Source organism: Pongo pygmaeus, chromosome 2 (assembly GCF_028885625.2).
Source record: "Pongo pygmaeus isolate AG05252 chromosome 2, NHGRI_mPonPyg2-v2.0_pri, whole genome shotgun sequence".
Lineage (NCBI taxonomy): Eukaryota > Metazoa > Chordata > Mammalia > Primates > Hominidae > Pongo > Pongo pygmaeus.
In genome coordinates this window covers 118444177-118457723 of record NC_085930.1, presented here as the reverse complement: position 1 = coordinate 118457723, position 13547 = coordinate 118444177, and the positions used below count along the sequence as shown (strand labels likewise).

At 33.2% G+C, this 13547-nt stretch overlaps 1 long non-coding RNA gene across 1 annotated transcript in view; it reads right to left on the bottom strand.

Moving 5' to 3' along the window:
• Window positions 1-13547, bottom strand: part of LOC134739125 (uncharacterized) — a 542148-nt gene that overhangs the window by 447618 nt on the left and 80983 nt on the right. The window contains exon 2 of the long non-coding RNA XR_010125634.1: window positions 946-999. This is a non-coding gene — a long non-coding RNA (uncharacterized LOC134739125). The remainder of the gene's footprint in view (window positions 1-945; window positions 1000-13547) is intronic.

The window sequence follows — 13547 nt, the reverse complement described above, 5'->3', positions numbered from 1 at the left end:
GAATTTGAGAATGCTGAGTGATTCCCTTTCTTGCTTTGTGAAGCATGCATAATATACAGAATGCTGACGAGAAACCCTGCCAATCTGGCACCTCCAGATGGTTGGAAGATGGGAATTTATAAATTGGATTGCTACCTTCTCCAAATATATCATACATTTCCTGGTCATTTTTCTCCCTATAATATGCCTCATTAAATGAAAAGTTTTAAAGACAGTTGGATAAATTGTGCATAAACTCGTATCCAGGTGCCCTGAATAACTTGTCTCAGCTTCTACACAATTCTAACTTAAACTTGAGGATTTTCTGAGGCCCTTGGACATTCTAGTTCTCTGAATCTTCGAGGCACTAATTAAACATGTGTGTTCTCTTAATAAATGTTGAGGAATATTAGATCGACTTGAGAATATTAAGCTTATCTTCACATGCAATGTCATTGAGTTTAAACCCTTTAATATTTTAATCCATCTTTCACATTGTAGCAATAATAGCAAATTCTGACCAACTTGCTATTCTTACTTATGGGAATTTTATTTGCAGAAATGCAAAGGTAATCTCTGTTCTCTAGGCCACACATTCTAGTAGCAAATATAGGGTTTTTATTAACAATTGCAAAACAGAATCTCTACCATCTACCTCCCACTCACTGAAATATACATTCTGCAGTATTTTGTTTTTTATTGAATATTCTCCTACTGTATGATTCATGATAGCACATCAGGACCAGAACCAGGCTCAAGCCAATGAGGTATGTATATCATGTATAGAGTTTAAGAAAGTAGTAAAATCTTATTAATCAAGCTGATTAATATCTTAATACAATTCCTTACTGTGATATTTTAAATTATCAAAAATAATGCAAAATTCATATGGTACAAAATATCATATTTTAAAATAAATATAGGGTCCAACTCTAATCATGCAAAATGCTGCCACGTATTTCTTACCTTAATTCTGGCTCAATGGCAAAACATCTGCCTTCTTGTTTTCCTCAAATTGCACTGTAATGGCAAAAAGTTATTTTAAGTATGAAACAAAAACAATTATAAACAGAAAGGAGTGCAATTCAAGTTTTCAAATAGTTAGAAGGTAAATAGTCGACAAGATTACCTTTAAAGGAAAATCACATTGAATTTCAGCCCAGACGTAATATTTACGAGCTGAGTCCACAAATGTTCAGAGCTGAATCAACAAATACAAAGACAAAAATATTCAACAAATGTCGAATGATCAAATGTTAAAAAAAAGAAAAAAGTTGATGTTAACAAATGTAAAGAGTAAGGGAAATCTGACAGAGAAGTGTTCATGCCAAACAATTGGGTATTTTTCCTCAATCATTTTAATCTAATCTAAGTTAATTTGTATTTCAGTATGTCTTAGGAATGGGGTATTTTTATAGTCAAAAATTGAAATCATAGAGAAGAACATAAATAAGAGAGAGGGACCAGGATGAATAAACAGAATCATAATTGCTAAATAAAACAATAAAATAATTCAAAGAACAAAATCTTAACTTGATAGATGCTAGGAGATATTGCAGACATAAAAAGTAGGAATAGTGAAATGAGAAATAGCAAACAGAAAATAAGGAAAACATTTTTAAAACTAGTATTATAGTTGCCAAAATCATTTAAGATAATTAACACATGGGTTGCATAAATACATTTTTAGAGTAGACATCTGAATTATTTATCTGGAATATAAATTCAGTCATGTTCCCAGAATCCAGATTACCAAGGCAAGAAGTACTTGCTAAGGTAATTTAAACTAGCTGCTATATAAAACCACTTTACCTAAAATTCATCCCTTGCTAAAAGTCAGTGAGCACTTCTGGAAAGCTCTTCTTTAAGTACTGAATCAGAAATCAAATCGTTTTTCATCTTTCATTCAACATCTTTTGGCTTCCAAGGTGCATTGGCATCTGTCAGCCTTCAAATATGAAAGGAAAAGACAAATGAGATAGACCACTACCTACTTACACCAACTTGTACTGAAAGGGACACACATGACCCCAGTTAGCTTACTTTTGGCCAGAACTGGTCATATGGATCCTAACTACACGAAACAGGTGCTGGGAAATTATGCTTTACTGTATTCCAATGGAAAATAAAATGATTTTGTAACTATACGGGTTTTATCTGACTTTATAACTAGATCACCTGCAACAGAAATTTAGAGATACGAAGGGAAATATCCAAGTAATCCATCATCCATCTAATGGAAATTCTAAATGGAAGGGAGCAAAAATAAATGAGGAGAAGAAATAATAAAAAAAATAGAAAATAAGTGTTTGGAAATGAAGAAACAGTTATTTAATTGAGGTGGCATGTTGAATGGAAAGCAGGACTAATGAAGTATTATCCATATGTACACATATTCAATTTCCATTTCCTCAAAGATAAAAAGAAAATTCTAAAAGCTTTTAAATAAGAACAGAAAGTTATTTACACAGAAAACATTATAGAAACAGCCGTACACTGTCTTAACAACACTGAATACAGAAAATAATTTTAAAAGTCCTCAATTCTGAGGGGGAAAAAAATCACCTGTAAACCTAGAGTTTCATCCCCAATCAAATATGAGGGCAAAATAAAGATGTTTTATTTATGAAAAAGGTTACAACATTCATTATTCTCTAAGTACATTTTTTTTGTTTTGATTTGTTTTGAGACAGAGTCTCACTCTGTTGCCCAGGCTGGAGTGCAGTGGCGTGATCTTGGCTCACTGCAACCTCCATTTCCCAGGTTCAAGTGATTCTCCTGCCTCAGCCACGCCTGGCTAATTTTTGTATTTTTAGTAGAGACGGGTTTTACCGTGTTAGCCAGGATGGTCTCGATCTCCTGACCTCATGATCTGCCCATGTACGCCTGGCTAATTTTTGTATTTTTAGTAGAGACGGGTTTTACCGTGTTAGCCAGGATGGTCTCGATCTCCTGACCTCATGATCTGCCCATGTCGGCCTCCCAAAGTGTTAGGATTATAGGCATGAGCCACCATGCCTGGCCAAGTACATTTTAAAAACATATTCATCAGGATGTAATTTCAATGAAATTAAAAGTAATTTAACTCAGGGGTAACATGAGCTAAAATAAACAATGACAATTGAGCATAATGCAGAATGGGAATGCTAGCAAAAAATAAAGTGTAATCTAACATACTGAAATACATACACAATTCATACACTCTAACACACTGAAATACATATACAATTTGAAATTTTGTAAGATATGAGACTGCATTTTCTTTTACATGGTTTCAACTACGCAATTTCATTATTGTACGAATGTGATGTACATGCACATAATCATAATATTATGAATACTATTATTGCTTTCTCTTTTGAAAATCAAAATACCGACAAACCACAAATAATTCAATGCTATTTAATGAAATAGAATGTATGTTCCATAAACCTTGTAAATGTAAAATACAATATTTATAGTAATAGGAAGGGGGAAGAGAGATGAAAGAAATAAAGTCCTTATTCCATTCTCTAATAGCACAAAATTAGTAGGTATTTTCAAAGCTTGATAAATCAAGAAATAAATATTAAATTTAGAATTTAACACTAGAAGTGTCAGTCTCTGAAAATAATAGTAATATATCCAACAATATTGGGATTAGAGGTTAGAAGGGAGAAAATGGGAAGGTGGGTAGCAACACATGAATGTTTTCTAAAGCAGGGAGACTGTAAAGCTTGTCTAGAAAACAATAATCAGGAATGAAGATATATATATATATATATATATATATATATAGCATAATCTTAAAATGTTAAACAAAGAAAAACTAAAGCCAGAAATATTTTTGGTATTTTGTTACCTAATGAATGGGGTTAAAGGAAAGACTTTAGTAAAATTTTATTTCCCTCTCAGTGGTTAGTATTTTTAATATATGAAAACATTAATTGTATACCTGTTAAATAAACATAAAATACCACACATATTATCCCAACATAAAGTAGTCCTCAGGAATTATATGCAATTTGCAGATTCTGTCATGTTTCTCAGGAAGACATGTGCTCAATTTGTAAATTTATGTGACCAGGGAATATTTATTAATAATGCCTATTTTTAACCATATGATACTGTCTAACTATAAGTGCTGTAAGGTTAAATGGTACTTATGGAAATTGTCTATTATTCTAAACTATCCATTTTTTAAGTATGCGGTAAAGAGAAACTCTTAGCTCAGTGCCTTAAAAGGTAAAACAGAACTTGAAAAAAAGTGAGGCAAACCACTGTGACATTAAAGCAAAGTGTGAAAAACAGCAGAAAACTAGTGTCCAAAGGGGAGGAATTTGAAAATCAGTGAAACTTGGAGTTTTGAGAGGTGCAGAAAAGACTTAGCGAAGCCCTGGAAGGGATACTGGAAGTGCTTTGCCTAAATATCACTGGTTGCTATAAATCTCAGTCTCAGGAACCAAGATCAGCTTTCTTTTCTAGGCTAATACTAAAAACTTGTTTATAAAAAATACATACATACATATATGTCAAAAGATTGTAATATTCACATTTCTGAGAATATACACAGCAAACATGTTATGATTATATCTTTCTGTGGTTTCTGTTTTTATCTTTGGCAAAAGATACACACTTCTGAAATTAAATATTTCAAATGTAAAGCTGTTGAAACTTTAAATTATTGGAAGCCTTGTGAGAAATGTGGCTATGTGGCCTGAGTCACGTGGCGTGTAGCTGCAACTTCTGCCTTTTGTGCTGCAAATAATTAGGAAGACCAAATGGTACCAGAGATGATACCCCTTCTGATAACTACTGTCCTCACAGAGTAATAAAGTTATCTTTCTTGAAATGTAGCAACGTGTAACCAATAGAATTGCTGTAACATGCACTGGTCTTGTGTGGGAAATGTTGTAATCCTGCTAAAATTTATCTGTCTCTGCCTATATAAGTGAAACCTTAACTTCTTTATTTTGGAACATGACCCAATTTGAGGTTGGTGCTTCACGGGTGATTACCCTCAAGCTTTGCCCTTCAATAAACTCTAAACTTGATCATATTTTCTGAATCTTATTATTTAAGGTTAACATACTTATTTTTTGTTTTCATTTTTACCTTCACAGATATTTATGGTTTTATAGCTGGTCCTTTTTGGGTTGCCAATTTATTTTCTTACTGCATTTCATTAGGCTGGATTACTAAGGTTTGTTTTAAGGCTTTCTATAGGAATAAGTTCGTAAATTCCTTGTGAGTAGCTAAAAAAAAAGCTTTCATTAAAGTATAACATTTTCAAATATATCCACTAATCAACCTTATTAGTTATTGTATTCAGACAATCTACATCTTATTTTCATGATACATATAATATGCTATGAGTGGATGCTTCCATTGTGTTTCTGTCAATTTATCCTTGCAATATCTGAGATACCTGAGTTATTTATTTAAATCAATATACACTGTGATGATGATAGATGGGTCCAAGTTGTATATATTACCTTTATTTTTTATCATTTTCCATTATCTATTTTTATTTTGTTTCTTCTTTGGTGTGTTTGGTTTTTTTGTTTGTTTGTTTTTTTGTTTTTGAGACAGAGTTTCACTCTTGTTGCTCAGGCCGGAGTGCTGTGGTATAATCTCAGCTCACTGCAACCTCCAGCTCCCAGGTCCAAGTAATTCTCCTGCCTCAGCCTCCTGAGCAGCTGGGATTACAGGTGCAGGCCACCATGCCCAGCAAATTTTTGTATTTTTAGTAGAGAAGAGGGTTTCACCATGTTGACCAGGCTGGTCTCCAACATCTGACCTCAGGTGATCCACCTGCCTTGGCCTCCCAAAGTGCTCGGAATTATAGGCGTTAGCCACTGCACCTGGCCTCCATTTTTATTTTATTTGATATTTTATGCCCCAAATAAACTTAATTGACTGTTTATCATATACCAACTATCTTGTTTAATATGTCAAGCAAGTATTTTTTAAAATTAACTTTTAAAAATTAAAATTATTCTTTTAATCTTGAAATTTCTAAGATATATTTATTCAATATATGGGGTTAGTTTAAAATTTTGATCTATTAGAATTTTGTTATTTTAATGAGTACAAATTTTCCATTTATATTAATATAATATTTCTATTATATTTTGAATTAATTCTGCCTTTATTTCTTCTTTTAAAATCACTTTTATGCTTACATTGCTCTCTATCATTTCACCATATAATTTTTTCTCCAGTTTATACGGTATGCTTTTGTTTGAATAAACAATTTTCTTCCTGCTGATTTGTAACATACAGATTCCTTTTAGAACTTCTAATCGTTGCTATTTTAATGGGAATGTTTTTAACCACCTAGTTTCTAATTTAGTAGACAGGATACATAGTCTTCATTAGGAGAGCTGAGAAAATTAGCACAATCACATCAGTCTCTCTTTTCTCTTTTTTAATTTATTGGTCTTATGTGGTTATCGTCTTACTTTCAGTTTTTTGTTATTGTTACTACTGTTTTCTGTAGGTTCCTCTTATTAGTTTATATAATATACCTAAACCTCTGTTTCTTTCTTCTATTCAATGTAAATATTATCTATTAACTTTTGGGTAAGGAAGATATGAAAACCAGCTCAATTACCTTTTTTCTCCTTTCTCCTGTCCACTTTGAGAATTTTTGTTGTTGTTTTTATATTATTGTTCAAATTTATGTTGTAGAGATAATATAATAATTTGTGATTATTAAATAACATATTGCAGAATTGATTTCTTACTAGTTATACATTGTATTGCAGTGATTCTCAGCCATGTTTACCAAGTGTTTTTCTCTCAACTCTTGATGAGTGGACATCTATGCTAATTTGTGCATGTGTATGTGTGCATGTGTGTGGGTGTGTGTGTGTGTGTGTATCATAATTTACCTTGTTGCTGTGTTTTTGAGCTGTTTTGATTTGAAGAAAATTACCTGACAATGTTATATGTGAATCACAACTTAACTATGTATAATATGCTTTTCACATGGTTCGCCTTGAAACTATTTCTCAAACTGAGCTACATGTTAGAATCAACCAGGGAGTTTTAAAAGCCCAGGTTATACCCCAGAACAATTAAACCAGAATCTATGGAACTGAGGAACACACACTAATTGATTTTTGTTTGTGTTTGTTTTCTCAATAACTCCTCAGGTGGTTCAAAGTTCAACTAGTTATCAAACCAGTGTCTTAGAATATGGTGAGCCTCACTCGGCTACATCTAACATTGGATTTGAGGCCGGCCCAAATTTGCACAGGCTGCTCCCCCAGTCGCAATCCCACTACAAATTGCATTTGACTTCCTTTTTCCTAAATAACTTGTTCATTGCTTTAAAAATTCAATTGTTAAACATTTGTTTATGTATTGATTGTGCACAAATGTTGCTAGAATGTGATATGCCTTTTAGATCTTAAAATTTTATTCTTTCTTCAATTCAGAAACATTCTTATTACTTACCTATACTCTTTTTAAATTTAATTTTGTCCTGATCCGAATTTATACTTGTTAAATGGTTCAATATTATTTTAAATATGGTCAATCTAAGAATTAAACTGTCTTTTAAAAATTCATTAGAGTATATCTTTTTATTCTATGCTCTGATTCTTACACTTTTTCTTTTCTTTAGAGTTATTTTCCTATATCTGGCCATGTATTTTCATTTTTGTTTGCAACTTATAGAAAGTATTATTTGGCTGTACAGTATTGGAAATTGCAGTTCTGTTTTGTCCATGTTAGACATTTTCTCATGCTTTTATCTTCATAGCTATATTTTGCATATTAAGAAATTTAGTGGCCTGTGAGAGGCAGGAAGCCATTGCCAAAATAATTTCTTAGGAAACAACTTCATTCCTTGTTCTCACCAAACACCAAGTGAACAGCCATGTCTTTCCCCCAACTGGTCAGCCTTTCCTTTCTCTGTAATACCTATGCGAATATTTTTGCTTTATCTAGCGGGCTCCCATGTTAGTGAAGCTGGATGCGTTTACTAAAGCTAACAGCTCCTCAGCTATTGCTAGTACAAGTTGGGTTAAAATCTACCCACATCAAGTGGGTCTGAACCTGCCCCCTTCTCTGTCCTAACTGAAAGCCACACATTGGCTGTAACTTTCTTGCTCTCTGTACCTCTTTCACTTGCATTCAGTTTTTCTGGCATCAAAGAGTTAGTGATGCACCCATGACATCATTAGAAGTTATTTTTGCCAGGCAGGCATGGTGGTTCATATCTGTAATCCCAGCACATTGGGATGCCAAGGCAGGTGGATCACGAGGTCAGGAGTTCAAGACCAGCCTGGCCAACATGGTGAAACCCTGTCTCTACTAAAAATACAAAAATTAGCCGGGTGTGGTGGCACACGCCTGCAGTCCCAGCTACTCAGGAGGCTGAGGCAGGAGAATTGCTTGAACCTGGGAGGCAGAGGTTGCAGTGAGCCAAGGCCAAGCCATTGCACTCCAGCCTTGGCAACAGAGTGAGACTCTATCTCAAGGGAAAAAAAAAAAGAGAGAAGTTACTTTTTCCTTGGCCATCATCAAGTCAAGAAAGGATTGGTGAATAGCATAGGAAAATCTGATGATATCCTTTGACAGCCCAGATTTGTTCCCTTTCTCTCTTGACTTGAGTTTGCCGAGGTCTGTAGCTCTGCTTATCATCTTATCACTGCTTCCCAGATGGGCTTTACTTCTGCAGGTGTGAAATTGCTGCCGCTCCAAACTCTGTCCATCCTATCACAACTGCACAATACCTCCCAGAAATACCGAAAAGCTTCTTGCTTATTTGTTGTCCTCTATTTGTTGGGTCATTTCAGATAGCATTGGAAGACAAGGAAGGTAAATGTGGGACCAAGTCTCCATTTTGCTATGAAGTGATCCCCTTCCATTATTATAAAATGCTCATAAACTTACACACAGAAGTAGCTATTTCTTCAAAATCCACTTTTGTATCATTAATCATCTCAGCCCAGCAAAAAAAGAGTTTTAAAGTTATATGAAAATAAAAGTTGATCACATAGTTAGTGACCTCTATTTCAGAGCTGAGGAAATCCTGTGAAATCAAACTTCATATGCTATGACAGAAGTATGGGATTTTAGTCATGTCCTCACTCCACCCACTCACGACTGGTAGCAATTGTTAAGAGTCATTTGTTACTGACTAGTGGCCTGACCCATTATCTTCACGTTCCTGGAATTTGTGAAACAAACAATGTATAACCAATCAACAGTTTATGTCATTTCAATGGAAATTTTTGGTAAATAACTTAGGGAGTTGCCTCTTCTTTCTCTTTAAAAATTCATTTACAATTGCTGCTAATGAGATTATATATTCAGAGCAACTTGAATGTATGCTCCCAGGTTGCACCACTCATGCTTGGCCCACGTGAACTCTCATATACTTTGTTTTAATTTTGGCTCAGCTTCTTCCTTTTAGGTTGACAAAGACAAGTTGAACATGATGTATTTGATGAATGATAACCTTCTTTGGCATTGCAGAAATTGCCACACACACAGGCATACACACACACGTTTTGTAAATGATTACAAAATGCCATTCTTCAAAAGCTGTCATTCTGAAAAGCAGGTCTTTTCAAATGCTTGACATTTTAAAAAGTACAAATTGAATGATGAAACTGTTTTTAACCTAATATCAATATAGGCATTTGTTGAAAAGCAATTTGAGTGGTATGCTTGGTAAAAAGTGAAGATTATTAAAATGTTGAAGACTTTTAGGAATCCTCTAGCAGACCTGGAGCCTATAGGAGGTCTAGCATGGACCATAACTGCGTGAACAGGAAATGTTATTCAAATCTGGACCAACCAATTCCAATCAGTCTAAGCCTCCAATCTGTGGTCATGGCCCCCAGAGGAAAAAAAAAAAATCATTATTCAACTGCCTTGTTACACAAATAACAAAACTGAGGTCAAGAGATGGTAGATTACAATGCAATTGCTAGTTACATTGTTATCCTAGATAAGAGTAACTCTTGTCTTATTTCCTGATTCTTCCCCCAGAATACTTAGTGAGAGAATAGAGGACATATGTAGACATCTTCCAGACAATCCAATCCAAGTTTTACTATCAAAACGTTACAAATCCCATACCCAAAACAGAAGAATTCAAATGATCTCTAAAGTCCCTCACAGTGTGCAGTTCAGAGAATGAGAAACATTACTATGCTAAGGCTTATCACACTGAAAAGGAGACTCTGAGAAGAATGAATTTGTTTTATCCTCATAATAAAGATACAGGAAATTAATTTGTTTTAGAAAGAAATGCTGATAGACCTGAAGTAAACACTGCTATGGAACTGCGTAAAGCCCTGAAATTGATTCTTTGTGCCAAGTTGTGTTAAGAATATAGATTGCACTACCTAATTCATTAGACAATTAATACAAAGATAAGATTATATTATTTTGGACAGTATTTGCAGAACTGACATTTACAAGCTTCTGATAACTAAATTAATTTGAGTTAAAAACAAAAGAAATATGATAAAATACATCTGAGTTAAAAACAAAATAAATATAATACTATACAGTGAAATATGCTTATATAAATACACACTTGAGACAGATGATATCATACATAGACTAAAATATATTTCAGAATCATCGTTGGGGTTTTATTTCGTTTTAGTTCGGTTTTTGGTGGGGTGGTGAGATAAAGTCACCAGAAAAAAAAAAAAATGTTAAGGAAATCACAAAGGAAATCCAAAATTAGGTTGCTAAGAAACCAACCCATTAGAGGAACAGGAAGTAATCCAATAGTGCAAACCTTACATCCTTCAATCAAAAGTTTCTGTATTATTCTTAGCCTGAATGCCCCAATTAGCTATGCAGTGAAAAATAAACATATGACATTTAACAAACCAGATCATGAGTGAGTGGTAGACTGAGAATCCCAATTTTTAACAACAGCAACAAACAAACCAACTTTGCTTTAAAAAAACAAAACTTGAAAATAGATATACATAAAAATGTGAGGAGAAGTCACATTTACATTGTTATTGGGGGTAGGAATGAGTTAGGTGCCAGATAAGATTGTATTTCAAAATAAGGACCAGGCCAGGTGTGGTGGCTCATGTGTAATCCCAGCACTTTGAGATGCCAAGGCAGGCAGATCATAAGGTCAGGAGTTTGAGACCAGCCTGGCCAACATGGTGAAACACAATCTCTACTAAAAAAAAAAAAAAAAAAAAAAAAAATACAAAACGTAGCTGGGTGTGGTGGCACGCACCAGTAATCCCAGCTACTTGAGAGGCTGAGCCAGGAGAATCACTTGAACTCGGGAGGTGGAGGTTGCAGTGAGCCAACATTGCGCCACTGCACTGCAGCCTGGGCAACAGAGCAAGACTCCGTCTCAAAAATAAATAAATAAATAAATAAATAAATAAATAAATAAATAATAAGGACCTAGAATATGCAAAGCTTTGTACTGTGGATTATTTGAGTTTCTTCTACAAATTGCTAGCAAGATTAACCAAACTCAGCTAATTCAGTCAATTTAAGACACAAAGGATTTAAACAACAGATGGCTGGTTAAACTATATATATGTATAGTATCTGTAAGCAGAGATTGTACTTTCTTTTCAAGAGACTACAAACTATTCAATTTTAAGATGTCTATTAAGCTATGACACCAATTAAAAGTGTTTTAAAGAGGAAAAAAGCAATTATCTCCATAGATGTAGAAAGTTATTTGATTAAATTTGATATCAGTTCTTGATGAAAACTCTTTTTTAAAAAAGTAACAGTTGCTATTTTAACACGGTAAGTATATATGTCAAACCAAGATATATATATTCTAAAATAAAAGTTGGCAACATGCTTGTCATTATGTAACGGGAGCATTCCTGTTAAATAAGCAACATAACAAGTAAACATTTTATCACCATTAACAGTGAAGAGCTTTGAAGAGCTTCCAGGAGTGTGCTCCAATGCAATTATACAAGAAAAAAAAAAAAAAGCAAGTTCTGCTAGAATTTAAGTTCCATTAGGGTCATGATTGGTCTCTAATTCAATACGTATTTACTGACTTAATTTTCAAAGTAATAAATGAAGATAAAAAAGGTGAAATCATCTATATTTGAAAATTACTATGATCATTTATTTAAATACTCCAGAGATGCAACTAATAAGCAATTAGATCTAAGAGGGGAATTCAATGTGTTGGCTGGTTACAAAGACATAAATAATTCACAAAAAACTTCTAGAATTTATATGAAGATGATTTTAAGACTCTTAAGGCAAATGAAGAATATTTGAATAGATTGCATAACATACTTAATTTGAAGCTAGATGGAATTCATATTTTTAAAGGAGCAATTAAAACTAAGTTAATCAATAAATTTGATCTTTAACTATTAAAACTCAATGTATATTAAATATAAAAACTGGAATAAGTAAGAAGAACCAGGAGCAAGGATACATCCTGTCAAGTATAAAATATTTCAGTTAAAAGAGTTTGTTAATATTTCAGGAATACATTCAGTAAAACAGAAAGTACAGAAATAGATTCAAATAAAGATATAGCATAAAATGAGATTTGTACCTCAAATCAATGAAAGAAAATGGACGAATTAACAAACTGAGGCATAAAAATGGAGAATAATTAAAGTCAATTTACCATACTTCCAAAATAAAATGTTATAAACGAAGATATATGAAAGGCTGAAAACAGAAGAAAATGTGTGAGAACTCAGAGCCATAACAAAATGAGAAAGTGAAGATGACTATATTTGTTTTAAAAGGTAACAAACATAAAGTCAAAAGACCAATGATAAACAGGGAAAATTGTAGTTTTTAGCACACATACCTTACACAGGATTAATTCCAGTTTTATATTTATAATCAAACATACTCCTTGACATTATAAGAAAAGAAACAAATCCCATTTAGGAAAAAAAGGAGGGAAAGAATTTCAGAAGAAATTTTACAGAAAATAAGAAAAATAAAAGATATTTTTATAATATATAATAAATATTTAAACATTTTAATGCATTCACAACTTTAAAAATATATATTAAATAACAATGAGACAGCACTTTTAACCAAACAGACTGACAAAATGTTGATTATACAAGTGCTGGTAGACATGTGGAAAAACTCAGCCATCCAATATGGTAAGAGTATAAATTTTGCTTGGAAATTTGGCATTGTCTATTGCAATTTAAACTACACACTCTCTTTGACTCATATTTTGCTTATAGGAATCTTCCTTAGATCACATGTCCTGTGTCAAAGGCTAAATGTTATTTAAGAGAAAGAACTCTCTGAATTTAAGCCACTCTAATGTAATTCTATATTTTAGTACAATAATGTTGAAACACTAGGTCTTGTTCCTTAACCAAACCAAGACTCCTATACAAAGGACATATTCCTAGGAGAGTGTTGAGCTTAGTCGGGTAGAGGAGTGAAGTTAATTTGGCATTTTCTCACCTCCAAAGACTTTAGCAAACTCACTTATAGTGGTAAAAGCCATTCTCTACTAAATAGCTAGCAGGCAGAAATTGTCCTAGACATTACATACACATCCCTTCTAATCTTTCCATCACTCATCAGGGTAAATAATCTTATCTGCATATTTAAAA